Source organism: Xylocopa sonorina, chromosome 6 (assembly GCF_050948175.1).
Source record: "Xylocopa sonorina isolate GNS202 chromosome 6, iyXylSono1_principal, whole genome shotgun sequence".
NCBI lineage: Eukaryota > Metazoa > Arthropoda > Insecta > Hymenoptera > Apidae > Xylocopa > Xylocopa sonorina.
Window position 1 is genome coordinate 13369654 of NC_135198.1, and position 15680 is coordinate 13385333.

A 15680-nucleotide genomic window follows, 5' to 3' on the forward strand; every position below is an offset into this window, starting at 1 on the left:
GAAAACTTATCGTTTAAACATTCATATATTATTATTTTCTTAATATTAAGAATATATTATCTATCAGGTGGCGCTGCTGGCGTGTTACCAACCTCTAAATATTTCCTTCCGCGTGCAGTGCAACCGGTTCCTCCGATTCCGAAAAGCTCATGATTTCGTGGGAGAAGAAACAAGAATATTGTTTAGGTAAAGTATTTCATTAGTATTTTTATTCCTATGGATGGTTGTAACGAACATTCTTTTATTAAGAGTTGTGTAAAATTTCAATTGTCATTATTGTTAGAGTATCAATTTTACTATGCTATTCGTACAAACTGTAATACTTTTGCTATATTTAAAGATTTCTCATTGCTGTCTCTTGATCTGTAAGATCGTTGGTGTTAACCTAACGATGACGTCCAAAAGAACTTCATCGGCATTTCTCTGAGATATTCTACTTATCTCTCGTATATACTGGTAAGTCGCATATTTCTACATGTTTGCAATCATCCGTACGATTTCAAATCGTTCGCTGAATCGGTAACACCGAAACCGACCGTAAAATGGTAACATCATACTTCCAAAGTTCACCACCCTGAATCGTAGAGGGCTGAAAGGAACCTCTGTTTCGTTGCACGATCGGTATTTCAGTTTATACGGTTCCTCAAGTTCCTACGTAGATCTCTTTGGCCGCGGTCATAATTTCGAGCGAAATTATTCTCCAGATTACATTATGTCGACTCGAGGAAAGGTTTGAGAATTTCAAATATTCTTCCGTCACGTGGCATCACTGAAATTTTACCGTTGCACGTTCGTTTACAACTTAATTGTCTATATTTTTTTTTCTTCTTTCATGGCCTACATGCGAAACACTTTTATGCGTCATTTACGGTATTTATATTATGCACCGCTAGCAACTATACGACCTTTGTATACAGTTAATACCCTTTCGCGAGAAGGTGTACGTAAAAAAATAGCCACATTTTTTATTGCGCGATCGTATCTGCTGCTTGTGGCACGCACCGAAGATTGTGTTGTGAAACGACATGCTCGCGAAATAATGGTTTATTTAAAAAAAAAAAAAAAATGATGTATGCTCGCGTAGATATATTTTCGTGAAAACGTATCGCCTCTGAACGAACTCTTTGTTTTTGAAAGAGAATAGTTTCGCTGATAACGGTAATGGTTTCCGCGCGAGGGAATTGAGAGTTGGGATAGTTTCATTTTGTATAAAAATATAGTCCATGGTACATCGTTCGCTATTTACGGTAATGCAAGCTGAAAAGGGAGTTGTTAGTTTTACGGGTGAAACGCATTTAAGGGCTGCGTTGAATGACAAATAAATATGGTAATGGGCATTTGAGAAACTTCAAATGCCGCGCATCTTAGCTTTTGCACCGCATCGAAAGAAGGGAAGTTAAGTTAAGTTAAGTTGCTCGGTACCTCCGCGTTGTGCTTCGAGGGAAGTGGCCAGGGTTCGGCAGCGAGGAAGGAAGGGAGGCATCGAGGAAAGGAGACAGATAGGATCGAGGGTGCGAGCGCAGAAGATGGAACGAGAATTCTCTTAAATAATAGAAAATTCAGAGGAAGTTGATAAGCCAGGGCGCGTTCAAACTTTTCGCTCGCCGCCTTCCATTTCTTATTATAATGAATGCATATCGGCTTACCCAAAGCTGGAAAGCTACGACTATAAGAACCCTTTTTCTCTCTCTGCGGCCCCTGCTCCTTTGCCTATCGCGCTCCGATGCCGTTGCTTTAAACATTCCCATGCATCGCACAATAAATAAAGTTTGCCTTCCTCCTAAGATCTACGGGGGAGACGGAGAATTTTCATTCCTGCGGATTCGAAATTAATTTCACCAGTGCCGATGTGGGGGCGATCTTTGACGAGTTTCATTCGAAACGTCAATGGCAGATTGCGTTCGTCGAACCACATGTCGCCAGCCGACATCCCACGAAATCGTGCTCACGACCACGCATACGACGAACAAAACCGTCGAATATTTCGGCTATTATTACTACCGTGACTAGTCTGTCCTTTCGTGCGACGGCTGCACGTTTGTCGCCCAGAATGCGCGCGCTCCACCAATTTTCATCCACGATCGATCGCTCGATTTCCCGCGGAATTCTTCTCACCGAACGATATTCGTTTCGATCCTACGATTTCCACGGTCAAATGTCGACCGAGAAGTCGTCTTTCTAGTCGAGCGAGCAAGTAGAATACCGTCATCGGTGAACGATTCGTTATTAGTGGACGCGGAAATTTGACGAATCGCGAATACCCAAAAATTGGAGAATGGATCTTCTCGCTGGGACGAAGATACTTAAAGTCACCCCAGCAACGGTAAAGTTTAACAGGGTTGCCCGTTTATTAAACAGCGGGCAAGAAGACGACACGATCCGCGGAGACGAATAGCGTCGGCGACTTTAAATCATCGCGGAAAAGTTAGTAATTTAATAAGCAATTTCATGGAAATTCTGTGATCGTTAACGTAACTACTTTCTCGATCAAATTTTGCCAAGATACACGTTCCTCTCTCTCTCTCTCTCTCTCTCTCTCTCTCTCTCTCTCTCTCTCTCTGTCTCTCTCTCTCTTTCTCGCGTTTTCTAAAGGATACGAGGAACGCGTTCAATCTCGTTACGCTTTTAATTCGCCTACCAAAAGAGATCGAGACCGTTGTTCGTTATCCTCGCAATTCTTTACATCGTTAGGATGCACGCTCGTTCCGAACGGTGTCCTTGATTCGACGAACGTCTCGAAGATGATACGAACCGGATAAAATATTCGCTGGCAACGGAGGGTGAACGTAAGTCGGTTGACAGGGATCGTCTTGAGGTGAAGGGACACGTCTTCGAGGCGAGATGCTCGTTGATCCTTCCTTGATTCTGGTTTTTATCCCGTCGTATCGATCATTCGTAGCGGGCGTCGCTCGGATGATATTACCAGATGTCCGTCCACGGGAATTCGCACGACGCGTGTCACACGTTGCCGCGGACGAGATCCGAATACGATCAGCTGCTTAGTTAACCGCAGTTAGTTGGGATCCGCGTAAGATCGCGCGATTTATCGGGATTTAGTTGGAGGGCGGACCAACCGATTCAGAGGTGGTTGGTTTCAGCTCGGTTCCGTCATCCTTTTCGCCGAGCGAGCCGCCGTTCATTCGGCAAGGGGCGATCGGTATCGATATTTATTCGCGTCACGGTGCGGCTCGCCGCATCGGCGATGCTTTCAAAAGCTCAGAACGCGTTATACGGCTGTAAGTAGGCCGTGGTATGTGTACGTGTACACATTAGACGCGCGTGGTGTGCAGGCGTTGGTGTGTGTACGCAGCCGAGCCAGAGGGAAAGAGGCAAAGCCTATGGTTGTATAGGTGAATATGCGGAGGACAGCGTGCCTCTTTGCGCAACCCCGAAAGCAATATATCGATGTTTAGCAACCAATAAACGGATCCCTCAAAGAGGGCTTTTACCGTAAAGCGGCGGTGCTTCGACGTCTCGTTCCTTTCATAGATGTTGCCGCTCGCACACGCTCATTTACCCGGTTCTGCCCTATACGCACGTTCGAATTGTGCGAGTGTACGTTAACGGTGGCAACCGAAGCACGCCGCTTTTATGGCTCAAAGTAAACGCATTTATAGAGCCGTTTTGCCACCACCGCTTCGGCGTAACCTCGCGGCCGACCATTTAACGCCGGTTTTATGATAATGTTATCAATAGCCCGACCCTCCTTCCTTTCCGCGATCACCTGCCTCTATTTACCGATTATTTACGACTCCCGTCTATTATTCACCTGTTTCGCCGAGTCCCCCGTGTTTACGATCGTCCATTTTGCCTCGAAACGCGCGCTACTCCTCCGCGCGGAAAAGTCATCCGAACGATATTTAACTGCATCGATTTCTCAGCCGTTGATAAGCGGTCCCGCGATAAATATCGCGTTCCCCTTTCGGAGGGAATTTTTGCGTCGAAATTGGGACGAGCGCACGATCGCCGCTTTTCACTCTTCGCAAAAGCAAACGCTCTCTTACGCGATCGTAACGAGGGGGGGGGGGGGGGGGGGAAATAGATGGTTCGCGTTTTTATGCTCGTAGGTGTAATAAAATTCTGTATACCGAGCGAAGCGGGCAACGATAACAGCCGGGAAAGAAAGGTAGCTGTCGAGGACTACACAGGGATCTTAAAGGCCGTTTTATATTGTCTCTGGCAACAGGATGTCACTCGCAGCTTCTTCATAATTCTTCTCCCGTGAAGTAGTGGAACGGTTACGATGTCTGGCGCGAGGCGATCTCAGTCTCTTGACTTTATTGCAAGATCGCCGCGGGGATATTTTTCTCATCGCCTTGACGAGGAATCATTTGCCGCGCGTTCCATTTTATCCGTGAACGCCTATGTTCTAATTATACCGGAACCATCACGGAAACCGACGCCGCGAGCTTTATTTTCACGATGCAACGGATCGTTGGCAATATGGCAGTCCCGACGTAGCCAGCAGTCCTCCATAGCGGCGGCCACGTACGTAGACCAGAAGATCCCGGAGGACTTGGGGAAAAAGCGAGTAAAAAGGCAGACCATTGTACGAATCAGCTTCCTGGAGGGATGAAGGGACGGCAAGAAAGAAGAAAGACGGTCCGGATGGAAGAGTCGGGTAGTCGAGTAGCTCTGCGGGGAGAGGGGGTAACGAGAAAAAGAAACGGGACGAAGGAAAATGGGGGTTGCTGGTGAAATTCCGACGGAACTCTGCTGACCAGTGGGCAGCGGGCTTGACGTATGTGCGTACTCGCAGGGAAAAGGCGACGTGCACCCGTACGATGTTCTAGGTTCGCCCACACCCAGGATTTCGGGGGAGAATCCTTGAAAACCGGAGACCAGGACGCCATTGGCCGCTCCGAAAGCACCGTCTCAGTTCGGCCAATCGTGGCCCGAGCTGATAACGGTGGCGGTTCTTCTCTTCGTTCCGCCTCCTCAAGACGGAGCGCTTTTGGCACGCTATATCAAGCCTGGTATATATCGCTCGACCTATATCGTCCACTTGTACGCTCCTCTATATGGATCGACCATCTTCTTTTCTCTGCTCGAGAAATTTCCCGTTTACCTCGGGTCACCCCCCCGTCCGAGGTCGTTCGCTACAGCTCTCTTCCTTATATACCCTCCTATCGAACTTCCCGCTGCACCCGCTTCTGTCCCCTTTCGAACATCTTCGTGCCCGAATTGTTTTTCGTTTCCCGACAATTCCTGAAGTTTATACGCCCCCTCCCCCCCCCCCCCCCCCTGCCGTAGAAACGACGTTCGAATTAAACAAGCCACGACGTTACCGAGTACGTCCGTTGCCGTGGTATTGATCCGATCTGGCTTTTTCTTGATAAAACTACGCGACGGAATGATGAATGCGCGGTAAAATAGGAACTAATGTCCATAGATTACATATGCATAACTAGAGTTACGTCCACGCTGTAAACATCCTTGTCGGCGTGCAGCTTTATATGAAACCAGGTGCGCTAACTGTAACTTAATTGCACCGCTTAAATGTACAATTAAGATTTTACCTGTTATTCTCGCATGGTACGAAATGTCAACGGCAATTATTTAATACCATCATTCCTGGCTCGACGGGCCGACGATAAAGGTTATAATTATTCTGTTAAGCACAAATTGTTCGGAATGAGGGCTCATTTATTATTTTCACACGAACTAAACCGATTTCTTTTTCTCTTTTCTCGTCGGCGGTACGGGCACGGTGAGCGACGATCGAACGGTAGATCGTGCGATTGATTTTTAATTGACCACCGGGTCGATGCCGGCGGGGAAATAAAACCGCGACGATCGCGGTGGCTCGCGATTAAGGCTGCCAGTTTATCAACAAGTTCGATCGCAGGTGGTATCGTTCTTGTCGGTAACATCTTGGTTCGCGTGCTGGTTCTAGTCGAGGTTGTTTAAGCTGGTACCGTCCTCCTTGGAGAAGAGGGTGAGAGCAAGTCGGTGCCCCGTAAGTGGCGTAATGGGACCGGCCCTTCGGTTGACAAGATAAAGGGCGACGATAAGACCGTTTCCCTGCGAAGGGACCCCGAGGTAGGGTGCGTGATCGTAGCGTACCGCGTGACGCGTGTAATAACCGTAGCGCGGCTTCTTGCACGCACCCCATGCTAGAGAACCTACTAAGTGCACGTTTACTACGTGGTATACCTGGCTACGTGCACCTTGGTTACAACACGACAGGTGTCCATTGCCGAGGATTCCCGAGGAACAGGCCCACCGAAACGAACCCCACGCCCTTTTTCACCCCGCGCATTTCATACGTTTTCGCCAGTATCAGCTCGTTCCGCTGGCCGCGGCGTGGCTGAGACCCTCAGTTTATGGGAGCGTTAAAACCGTTTACGTCGAAACGCTACGATCGTAGCAAAGAGGAACGCGGTTGGAACGATGTCGCTCGGGGTGATCGGTCCGGAGGAGTATCTCGGCGAACCGATCGTCACGGGGTATCGTTAATTTACGACGGACGGAGATACGGTTCGCGTCGCGCAAGAAGCACAATGACGAGTGTTTCTCGTATTAGAGGCGGTCGATGCAGCCGGAACAGTTTGAAACGATCACGGATCATTTGCGACGAAATCAGAGTCCACCGGAACGTAAATCGCACGGATATTTTACGGCACCGCGGGCAGATTACAGGCGCAATTAGCATGGGACTACATAATTAATAACTCGATTAATGCGTCGAGGCGGAACGTCTGTCCATTGGCGCTCGTCAACTCGGCCGGTCCGTCCGCTGGTTCGTTTGTCCCGGTCACGATTTGTGATCCTCCCTATTTACGTCGGGCTCGCCGTTACGTCGTAATCGATTATCGTCGCACAATATCGGCGTCGATCGCTTATGCCCGTCGTTCGCTATACATTCTCACGGGTCGGTAACGGTTATGTGTGTTTAGGGTGGCCGCCGCGGGGCAAAACTCATTAGCGGGTCATTCCATATTCCAGGAGGGAAGTCAGACCGAGCCAACCCGTGCACGGTTCCACGTTAATTCCGGCCCGTTGTCGCGGACCGAAAATCTACCGGGCCACTTGTCGGTAAAACGCGCTAACGATTAGCTTCAACATTGGTAAACGATAATTATTCGCGTGTCAGGGAGAGAGAGAGAGAGAGAGAGAGAGAGAGAGAGACACGGCAGTGTCGTCGGGAATGTTTTCGACGTACGGGGGAAGATGAATCTTCGCGATGATATTTTCTGGTCGTATTTCACGGGTGTACCGATCAGAGAAACGCATAATACGTTATGCAGAAACGTAGCTCGCGCATGCCAGAGACGTCGAACGGTGATAAATTTCTGAGAGTAAGATTTTTTGGTCGCGAAGCTTTATCGCTTCCTTGCTCCGACAGAGCGTCGAGGTCGACGGGGAATTAGAGAGACGGGCGTTCGTATACAGGTAGTCTCGGTATCGAACATTTATCAGCGGGCAAGACGGGGAGGCTGATCTCGAAAGACAACCGCGATTGAGTTACGTTGATTTTATTCCGCATTATTCCACCCAGCGTGGAGCACGCCGCGTTACCACGGAACCGTTCCTCGGCCAGATCAGTTTTATTTTCCGGATTGCGGTGGCGCGAGCGGCAAACGCTACCACGCAGCGGGATTAACGTCATTGCGGTTTTTAAGCAGGCAATTTCCTAATTCGGTTGCCACGGGATCCCTGATTTATCGCGGTTTTGCCAGTTATTCCGCGGTACTGTCCGTGATTTACGACGACGCTTCCGTTCGCGTTCGCGTTCCCGTTCCCGTTTCTGTTCCACGCGGTTCCTCCTTCTTACGCGCCGCGCCTTCTTTTCCTCTTCTCGCGACGCGACGCGCCGCGCAGCGCCGCGCTTCAGGCTACCTTCGCGGCGGCATCTGCCTCTTTCGCGTTCCCGATTTTTATCATCCTCTCTGGGTGTGTATCCATCATCCACTCCTCGTCGCGGTTCGCAGGGAGACCCGGGAAAGAGAATCTCCCTCGGCTCGGTTCTCCTCGGCGGGTCGACGAATCGTTTAGAGGTAAAAAACGGTTCAACGTACTTAACAGATTAATTGAACACGAAACGTTCGCGATGCGTGCTACGCATCCGCGTGAGAAATTTTAGGTATTGTGCGGGGAACTCGAGCCGAGGGAACACCGCGTCGGCTATCTATCCCGTGTTGTTTAAGTCAATAATTAGTTATAATCTTAGTATAATCGTGGTACGCCGCGTATTAACGGTTATAATCAAATCCGTTATCGGTGAACGTAATCGCTGCATGGTAGCGGCAATTAGACTGGCTAGAAGTAATGCGAGACAGACAATGAGCGTAATGAGGAACGTCTCGTCCGCGTTTCCTGGAGTGTACGCGTTTTATTTTTAGAGTAATCGCGCTGTGAAACGTAGTCACCCTTGCGGTGCGTTTAGAATCTCATTTGTTGCTTACGGTGCGAGAGCTCTTCGGTTTTAATGACGGCTTAATTAGAGGCGAGCACATCGACGACCGAGGGGAAGAAAAAAAGGTTGATGCGCGAACGCGCGTCACGCGGGGGTTGCTGCAATTGAAAACCAACCAGCCGAACCTTTTCCGGATGCGTTCCGCCGCGGCTCTGTTTAAGGTGTTCCCCGACCGTGGCTTCCACTTCGTGCTCGATCGAGTGCGCTCCGATTGTATATTTTTACACGGCCACGGCGAAATGATGCTGCCCCGCCACGGCGGTTTTAGTTATGCGGTAGAACACGAGGAAGCTGTTGTTCCACTACGTGCAAAAACAGAAGGTACGCGGGCGGTTCCGATTCACGGTGGACCGATCATCGCGCGAAAACACGACCGGCTTGTTTTTCCAACCGGGGTACTCGTTCGTGGTCTAACTCGGACGGAATATTCCGCTGCTACTTGTAAAAACATACTTAGAAGATAGTTGGATCCGTTTCAGCGCGAATGTTTTTTCCCCATTCGATGCGAGAGAAGGCGACCAGAAGAAATTAGAAATTTCGCGAGAGGATCGCGGGGATACGACGTGTAATGTGGGCGATGCGAATGAAGAGAAAGAGAGAGAGAGAGAGAGAGAGAGAGAGAGAGAGAGAGAGGGAGGGAGGAGCAGTTGGATCGTTTCGAGGTTAACAAGGAGGGCCGTGATTCCGGCTGGATAGTTGGAGAAGACTGCAAGGGTGGTAGGCGCAACGGATAATGGCGGGGACAGCAAAGGCAGCGGTAATGGTAGCCCTTGGGACATTGCTCGGATTCAGAGGATCGAGTCTAGTAAGGGAACGCTCGTTAGCACCTTCTAACCGTCCCAGGTCGCAGGAGCGTTTATGGATCCTGTCACGATAGCCAACCTCTACGTCTCTTCGCCGTCGTCGTCGTCGTCGTCGTCTTGCTCCGCACTTCGACCCCTCGGGTCTATCCGTTCCCCGAGCTAATTGTATCTATCTTGTCGTTAATTGACGGCCAGCTCGACACTTGACCGTCGCAATTTTATTCGGTTCGAACCGACCGATCCCACCGTCCCGCGGGAGAAGGGAATGGGGAATTCGAATTTTCGGTCTGCGCGCCGCGCCCGCGAATTATGAGCCCGATAAATAACACCGTATCCACGGCGAAATTATAATACCCGTAAACGTCGCCCGCTTTATGCGCGGGGACGATAATTTATAAAGAACGTTGACTCGCGCTTAATTATCCACGTCCCGTCCGCTTTTCCATTGTAGCTTTTAATTAATTTTCCAGGAACACGCCCACTATCGAACATCTTCGCCCGTCGATCGCAGCGTTCGCAAAAATAATCCCTCGCTCGCTTCTGAGACGATCACGCGCGCGCGCGCTCAAAAAAGTATATAAACGGTACAAATTAGAGAACTCGGGTGGTCTTGATTTACGAGTTCGTCTCATTGATGGTGAACAGAAGAAGCGGAAAAAGCAAAGGGAAATAAAAAAGGGACCTTTGTCCTTTCTGCGCGGCGTTCCACAAGTCGAGGTGATATCAAGCGATGGTCGTTAGATCGCCGTTATCGCCGTCGCCGTTAGTTACTCCACCTATTGTAACAATTTCATAGAGGTCCGTGCAGGGTGTGTAAAACCCTGCAACGGCCTCGCGTGTCGGAAGACGATAGTCGTCACAGTGACTGTTATATCAAACGGGGTCGAGATTGCGATAACGACTGGAACATACGTAGGATACACGGTTTACGTACCTACACTCGCACGGTGTAGTTAGCGAGAGCGTACTTTCGTTCTACGCACGAGAGGGTGCAATGTCGTAGGACCGTTTTCACCCTCTTTTCCCTCGGCCCGTACTCGCGTACACGCAATTAGCCTATTTAATTGTTGCGCACACCATGCGACATTAACAAATCGTTCGCGGGAAACCTTTCCTCGATAGCAGGTCTCGTCGTTTCGCGACTCGTCGAATAACTCGGTTGCTCGTGTTCGATTCGACGTTTCCGTTAAACCGTAGTCCCGCGTTTCGATGTACGGGGACGCGAAACAATGGCTGAAACTCGAACGAATCTCCACGGCGGAGGGAAAAGATTTCTACGCCAGTGGTCGATAGGTGGTACGTATGTAAAGGAAGCCCCAGTTCTACGTAAGCCGTTCCGGCAGTGTTCGTGGTCGAAGCCAATCTCAGTCGACGCTGGCCATTTGGCGTTTCCTCGGTCGTGCTGGTCGTGCACACACGAGCTTGCCTTTTATTCCGTTTAACCCCTGCCTCCGAGCACCGGCTCACCCTCGGCCGCGCGGCTCGCTGCGGAGAGGCCAGGCCAGCTTCCTAAATGATTAATTACCGATCTCCATCGCGCGGAGGGATCCCGCAGGAAGGCGGGTCGTTGGACGGCCTTAAAGTAAGCTCATTTCTAAAACGGATATTCCGTGTTCCGCGTGCCATGGAACGGCATTCGGTGGCCCCCAGCGTAGCTGCCACTTCGCTGCCGACCGCGTCACCCCCGTGTATCGCGCGCGAGAGAGACCCCCCTTAGTTGCGTAAGACCAACCGGCGGGGTTCCCTCTTCGCGTGGTTGCCGACTTCCCAGTGATTGCGAACGCGATACCGTCCTTTCCCTCCCCCTCTTTCTCTTTCTCGCCCTCTTTCTCTTTCTCGCCCCCTTTCTCTTTCTTTGGCCCTTCGCGTAAATGAAATGCGCTACGTGCCAGAATAAAACTTGCTACCCCGTTCCCGCTGATCGATGGGCCAGAAAGTTCTCGCGGTTTCCGCGGTATTTAACTGGAACGATCTACGTACCGCCTGTACCTCGGTCCCCGTGGCTCTTTTCTTTACAAACTCGTCGTCGACCACGTTCACCATACCGTTGAGTAACTTGTATCGCACTGTTCGTGACATATAATACATTAACGACCAAGCGAAAAATCGTCTCGCGGAAATCATCCAGCACAAGAAAGTGGCTGATCCTTCGCGCGGAATCTCAACGGGCGACGATTCTCTTTACTCTCTGGTACCCCTCCCGCGCGTTTCCCGTTACCACTGTGTCTGTGTGTGTGTGTGCGCGCGCGCGCGTTTTCGTGCGATACGCTGTGTTATCGTTTGCATTGCAAATGGCACAACCCACCCCGCCCACATTCAAACACACTGGGACCGAGGAGCGTGCACGTTTTATGGCGAAATCGGGCGCGTGTGCGAGCTCGCCGATATATCGAGAGTCCTACGAGGATGAGTCACGGGAATCGGAACAACCCTAACGATGCCCTCTTAAGGGGGTCCGATCCGCCGAATTTCGACACGTTTCACCGGCTCTTGAAATTATTTTTGTACCAACAACAAGCCCGCGAGGGTGATCAGCGGAAACTGTTAACGAACAGGTTACACCACCACTGTGTTCGATCGTAGAGCGATAGGTGAGCACGCTTTCTCCACAAGTTGCGCGAACGGTTCGCAAAATATTTCGCGTTATTTCGCCGTTGTTGGCCGCTCGAAGTTGGATCGAAGGGACCGAGAAAGGAAATACTTTCTGCCGCGAAACTTCAACGTTAGATCGGCCTCTTTCCCTCGGTTCGTATTTTAATTCGTCGCGCATGTTTTCGCGTAGCGAACCCCACTTTCTTCCCGCAACTCTCGTCTGGCAGGACTTATTTTTTCTCTTCTTTATCCCGAGCCGGGTTTACTTAAGATATTAAAGTACTCACCCCCCTTTCGGCTTTCTTTCCCTCCTGGCTTCCCTCTTTTTCCTTCTTGCGCCCTCCAACCCGCGAGAGTTAGAGGTTCCGCCGTCTTTTGGAAGCATTCCCGAGGGAGTTCGGTGGCTCCGACACAGGCTCGCTTAATTTGTAAGCGGATTTTTGCACTAATCAACGGATTTAAGAAGGACAAGCCGAAGAAAGACGGCGTGGAGGCGGAGGATGGGTGGAGGAGAAAGACGGCGACGCCGAAGACGGGGGACAAGAAAGTCATTTGAATTTATTTTAATTATACTAACGAACAGGCCGCGGAACGAGGGCCTAACGAATTATTTGCTCGAATATGATTGCGCGGAATTTCTAACGAAGGATCGACCGATCTCTGGCCCGCGCCTTTCGACGGTGGGGGGTTGTTATCATCATCCGTTTGAAGGGCATCGATTCGTGTCTCGAGCAATCGTTCCTACGGATCTCCCTTGAAGTCAATTATCCGCGACCCCTTCGCGGTGGAACAGAAATTTTCGCGAAACAAAGTAAACGTGATGTTGCATTATTTCTGCGGCCGCCAATAAATCATTTCGTTAGGGACGGAGACGTTAAAGAAACTGACGCGTGATAATGGATCGCGCGATTATTCACGGATCTCGTATCGATCGCGAGTGATATTGCGAGTGACTAGCGTGACCGGGACACGGAACGCGCGCCCGCCTCTTTCGCATCGGTCAGGGGGAGAAAGAAGGTACTCTTGGACGGCGATCGGGAGCATACGATTCCTCTGATATCCGTGACCCGCGCGCACTCGTAAAAAACCTTCGCGGATATTTCTCCCCCCGCTGAAAGATGGAAACGCGCAAATCTTCACGGTTCGCGAAGTTGCGCTAACAACCGCCCGGTACACACGGGAGTTTATCGTGGAACACCGTTGGATAATGGGACCCGCGAGCGTTTCTTCTCGTGGTCCGCGAAAATCTCCAGCGATTCAGGAGTTCTTGCCACGGCGGTATATAAATAGCCTCGTTTTCATTTGGGTCCCGATCAAATTTAAGAGGGCAACGCGCACTTTACAGTATACGGTCGATCGTATTTCTTTCGAGGCGAGGGGGGTAGGGGGTGGGGCAGCACTCGTTAAGGCTGAGAACATCAGCGTAGAGAAAAAGAAAGCGGAAGAGGGAGAAAGGGTGAAGGGGGGGAGGCGGTGAAAGGGGCACGAACGGGGTGCCCCTTCGCCCTTCGAAAGACGAAAGGCCGCGGGGAAGAAAGAGAGAACGGCGAAAAGAAAGCGTGGTTTCCTTAATGAGAAGTACAGAGTAAAGCTTTCTTTGCGCGTCCTTTTGCCAAGGAAGCGGTCCTTTGCCCTCCTGCGCGAGCTTCCACGGGCGTGTTGCTCCGGCTCGCCGCGAAGAGTCGAATCGGATTCGCGGCTCCGTGTAGACTTTTTTTCCAGCCGGCCGGCCGCGCTGAAATGCTTCTTGTGTAAGTAAAAATCTAAAGTGACTACTGAGATCTAAGTTTTAATTAGTTTATCTTGGCCGCGTGGCCATTGAATATTTATGAGCTATCGCGCGGCCGCCGCTGCGACGAGGGAGAGAGACGGCGAGAGAGAAAGTCGAAGAGGTGCGGACCCTTTTGGCTCGCAGTCGGGGATGCTGCCAGCAAAGGGGACGAAGAATGAGATTCCACCGTCCATGGAAAGGAACCGCCTGTGGTTACGTGTCATCCCATGGGATTTCGCTTTCGATGCTTCCACCGGCAGATACCATCCTCCTGGATATAATTGCACGGCCAAACTGTACCGTATTGCTCCGGCAAAAACACGTCTCTCTTCGCCGGGAATTGCCCTCGGTAATAGCAATTATCGTGACGTAATGAGGATGGAATTTCGGATGAACGTTCCACGAGGATATTCTTCCCGTTTCCGGTGCCCGTAGAGAACCGGCCGATGGCGGAAAACACAGAGGAAGGCAAAAGCGTCCACGTAATTCGCAGGCTGAGTGAATGTTAGTGGAAAGCTTTGGGAATCGAGGGAAGGATACGAAGGGTTCGGGGTTGGCTGCTAGTCAGTGCAAGATTCCACCTCCGCGAAATCCAAGGGATGGAAAAGAAGCAGGAGAAAGAATCTATAAGTCCATAAATCTGTAAAGCCAGTCGACAGAGAGAAAAAGAGAGATCGGGAGCGAGCAACCGGGGGGATGGGAAGAAAAATTTATGGCTGCCACCGTAAAAAACAGAAGCAGTACGTTGAGGAATTTTTATCTCCAGCAGATAGTCGAATAATATTCTCGATTCGTGGCAACGAAATCTTTGGATTCCCTTGATTTTCTGGACAACCGTTGCTGAAAGTAATCGCTGGAACGCGTCGAATCGTAACGTAAACGCGATACTAAAGTAATGTACGCGGGCGCGTCGTCGATGGCCTATAAAAATGTTCAGCGGGACGCTGTTCCCCGTTCTACGGTGACCAGATAAAAATTGATGGCGTTATTTATCAATTCGTTCGAATCGGCGGGGTAAAAAGCTCTTTAGCCGGAGGTGAGATCGAGCGTAAAAAGTTGAGCGTAGCAAACGTTGACGTTGCATACGGTTACGCGGAATTGTAGACGATAAAAAGTTGGTGGAAATAAGTTCCCCGTCGAGCCCATTTACGAACGTCATCGCGCTTTCGCGAATATTCGAGGCACGTTTATCTACACGGCAGCGCTCACGTGCTTAACGCGACGCGCTGGGTTACAGATTGTCGATTCATATTTACATTTTAATAACTCTTCTCTTCTACCTTGTCACTCTCGTTCTCTCCCGACACGGTAACTACGACGCACATCCACCACGTGGATACCGCAAAGCTTTTCCTATTTCACCCTCTCTTTCTTCCGTCGAATCATAATTCCGCGTGGCGCGTGTTAACGCGCTTCCTGCCGTCCCATTAAAAAAAAAGAAAAAAAAAAGAAACGCCGCATTTTAAAATCGATATTCCTTGTCAATATAAAAATCACAGGCAATTACTACGTGTGCGCAGGGTGATTATTAAATTTTCTCACTCGTTCATCTTCTCTTTTTTTTATTTCCCTTTTTTTTTTATTAAACAAGGAGAAATATCCGTGGGACGTGTACATGATAATGCATACAATCTATTCTTAATTTAATGCACATGAAATTTTCGGTTTAATAAGCGTAGCTCGTAGACGCATTCTACCATGTAACTCTTTATAATTATATCATCGAACAGCGGAGGTTACGCATCCCCCTTTCCCTCTCCGTGGCTTGCTCATTTTTAATCGCGCGGCGTAATTATAATAATTCGAATTTCAAATGCGATCCGTATCGGAGCGCGGCAACCGTGCGCGTTATAGGCAAATATTTTTCTGGTCATTGGACATCGCGCGGCAAATAATAATTTTTGATACGTTCGTATTACTACAGGTTCAGCGCACATTTTCGTAATTATTACGGTTATATTCGTGCGCCCGCTTATTATTACGTACAGAGTGAAAATTTTATTCGTTTCAATAATTATTACAGCGTGAATACGCGTCCGATCTTTCACGGACGTTGGAAAATTCGAGCGAACGGGAAACAACGGGGCGGGCTCTG